Source organism: Pieris rapae, chromosome 10 (assembly GCF_905147795.1).
Source record: "Pieris rapae chromosome 10, ilPieRapa1.1, whole genome shotgun sequence".
In the NCBI taxonomy this organism is placed as follows: domain Eukaryota; kingdom Metazoa; phylum Arthropoda; class Insecta; order Lepidoptera; family Pieridae; genus Pieris; species Pieris rapae.
This window is the reverse complement of record NC_059518.1, coordinates 2,330,081-2,334,049: the sequence shown is the minus strand read 5'-3', so window position 1 is coordinate 2,334,049 and position 3,969 is coordinate 2,330,081.

Here is a 3,969-nt window from a genome sequence, read left to right as displayed (position 1 = left end):
TGTTGTTTTATTTATAAGAAAATCTGTAATAGAATTAATTGTATTAACTGACTGCATTGTATTTAACTTTGTAAATAAAATTAGTTTTAAGTATAATTTTTTTAAATATGTAAATATCGAAAGGCAAGTAATAAATTTTATTAAATACATTGAGTTTCAATAGTTCTCCTTATAAGTAAGATATCAACTATGACGTACACGTATTTTCTTACTAAATCAAAAATATTTTAAACGATAAGGGTAAAGCTGGAAAAATATATAAATACACAATTACATGATAATATTTTACTTGACAAAACAACGTTTTATATGGTTTTAGTATGGTCTGTTTCAATATATAAAGTATATATACTTCAAATTCTTTTAGACTCACAACTATAATTTGAAACAGGTTTAATTACAATTATTCTTCTTTGCTTTATTTTTTTCTTAATCCTACAGCTAACATGAATTATATACAACAAAAACAATTATACTAAAAATCTTTTGATGCCATTAAACAAATCTTTGCATATTCAGTATTAATTAATTATTGGATAATAACAATTCATAATAAATAATTAATGGTTTAACAACAAAAAAATCATTTTAATCCAACTATCTATATATATAAAAGAAAGCAATATCTAAGTAAAACTAATTAAGGAACTCTTACTCTTATTCTTACTCTCTTTTCTTATAACTTATGATAAGTAGTGTACTTATGAGACTCTTAGATGTCAGAGCTCTCCTTGCCGACACCACACTAAAGGTAAACGGGTCAATATCAACAGTTAAATTGTTAAACTTACCTGATGCCCTAACCATCCTCCCTCTGTAATTGGTGTGGAATTTAGGAGTGGGCTGCATATTTTTAGCGTCACGAAGACAGGCAAAGATGTAATACAGAAATAAATTAATACAAATTTAAAAAGTTGGTCCCCCTATATATCTTTAATGCAGCAATTTTATTTCCACGCTGTATTGCGATACTTTTACGTGGAGCGAGTGAATCGCCAACTCTGGGGTTATTTATTATTAATTTAAAAATAGATAATTGTTATTACTTTAGTATAAATTGGAAAATTGTGATTTAATTATAACCGGAAGATATTTTAATAACGTAATTGGAGTCGAGTGTGACTTACACTGCAAGTCAATATTACTTGGCAATACACACTGCGCATAGAAATTTTTATCTTTAACAAATACAATAAAATGACCTATAAAAGTAAATCGCGAGCCCTCTGGCATTGAGAGTGTCCATGGGCGGCGGTATCACTTAACATCAGGTGAGCTCCTGCCCGTTCTATTACAAAAAACAAGTAAAGTTTGAAAATACAATTGACGTTACAATTCTCAAGTAACGTTACTTATATTTAATTATATAATTATAATTGTACCTTATAGCGTACAATTTAAATATAAGTATTACATATCTTTTCTAATGTGTGGGTGAGACAGGCTAATAACAATATTTATAATTTCAGAAAAGCTTGCCAACATTGGTAGGTATTTAAGAAAAGTAAAATGCAATATTTAACCAGCGCTTACAGGCAAACATAACAATTATGAGGAGAAAAAAATACATTGATTCGAAAACTAAAGGAAATTTGATTACCATGTGAGGGGGCAACTATAGATATCCAAAACGCGTTTCCCTGAAAGGAGATAATTGGGATGATTGGCTGCCAGGGATAACAATATGATTATGAACAATTATATAATCCTATGTGTTAAAGATACGTATGACTTCATCAACTCGAAATTTGTTCATTAAACCTTTCTAAATGTATTTTATGTATAGCAATAGATAATACTAAAACATGATTTACATTCATAAACCTAACATATACTTTGCCCTTAGAAATGATGTTTAAATTATTATATAATTCTAGAAAAATAAATCACCTACTTCATTTGCTATGTTTAATCATTGCTGTGCCATTAGTGTTGTTTAACTGAAATCCATTAAAATAACCATTCTTATGATTAGGGGCATTATTAATAATAAAAACGTGCCTGCGCAGTGGGTAAAGCAGGCACTTGATGATTCATTTCAATGATAAATATTAAATTCCGGATCTTATTCATAACTTGATCCTATAATCGAGTGATATAATAAGTAAACGATAGCGGTGCGTTTGCGCATTCAATAGAACAAACGTTCAATTTGTTGACAACGTGATTAGATCTATAGATTTATCTAATAAGCAAATTTAAAAATTTTTACTTTCCCAAAACTTTTCGTTACATACAAAATTATTGTATAATAATAATAATAAAAAAGATTTTGATTCAGAACTCGGATTTTGTCAGTTAATAACGACTATTATCATTGATAGGTTTTTTATTTTAATTATGTATTTAAAACAATCGGTTATAATACAATTTTAGCATATCTATTTTAATAATTGATAAAATTAATAAAAAAATGATTTAATTGAAGTACTCATCGTTCAAAGTGTACGCCTACGCAGTTTGTGTGAGTCTGTGTATTACAACACAGATGTTTGGTTTTGTATTATTAAATTCAGTGATATATAATTTTGTTTATTTTTGTTGATACGCGAATATTGTGCTCCCTATTTGAATCAATATCTTGATGGTTGATGGCAGAGGACTGTCGGTCTATCGCCTGACTTTAATTTTTATTTCTCATGGTTAAAGCAGCGAGCAACTTTGAAAATCCGATTACGAAAAAGTATTTTCAATTTACGGGTATATTATCTTATCACACTCAAAAATTTTCATGTTTAAATAAATAAATAAATTTTACCACGTTTTTATTGATTAGAAAATTAGTTTAGTAGATCCTGAGATTATATCACTTCTATTTTGTGTCTTCAAAACATGCTTATTCTAAGTAGGTACAGGAATCAAACACGTTTATTAATCAAAATTTTACAATTTATTATGAATATTCTTGACGTTTTCCATATGATCCAGCCGCCATCCGCAGTACCACCTTCAGGAAAATGAAACGTGGGAACTCCGCAGAAGCGATGAGCTGACAACCAACGTTTCTGGCAAGAATTTGATGGAGGAAGCTTACAACAGAACATACATGTGGAAAGTGCAAATTCGAGAAATGCATTTCCGAGGATTTCTACAAAAATTTATTCGTTTATGTTTAATTTTTTACCTACTTATTTTTGACAGCTTTGCTTACTTTTACTGACAAGAGTAAAGGGCGGGGGGGGGGGGGGGGAAATTAAATCAGTAAATTAGTAAATCGTTTACGTAATATTTGAACGGCCCAGACACAAAACTTACCTATTTTCATGTTATTTTTCTTTAACTATAGAATGAAAGGTTGCTTTATTATTATTATTATATCCAACGGCTTTTCTAAGTCATGCCAGTCATTGCGATACTTTTTGTTTGACAGAATAACAAAATTATCAATTTATATTGAATTCATTTGTGAAAGGATTTTTCAATAACATCACGAAATTGTTGTTTTCATTTGAATTATAATCTTGTTTTTGTGGCACCTCTCCAGTACTGCATCTGGCCGTCGTCGAACCGTGTATGTTTGTAAGAGAGCAATCTAATTGTAGCTGCAGAGATTTTAGTGCATAAATTATATACAGAACTAAATCAGATTTACTTGTATTAAATTTGTTAACTGTTCCATGGTTTCAAGTATCGCTAAAACTTTGTGCCTCACACAATTAAAAGCAATCATCTGTAATTAATTACATTATTATGTAATTAATTATACGTTGTATAACAATGACAGCCATTATCACTCTGTACTGCAAGTAAGTAAACACCGTTGTACTGTAAGCACCTTTCATAGTACTCGCGAATTTCGCAAACCTAATTGATTTTCAGAGTACGATTCTCAAAATGTCTTGACGAGATTTATTACGTCCGAAGAAATGTCCAAAAAGGAAGTCCTTGCGACACGTTAGTGACATGAAAGCTCTGGTTCGCGCGACCTTCGACTCGGCGCGAGGGCGGGGCGCCTATGAGTGCAGCCTG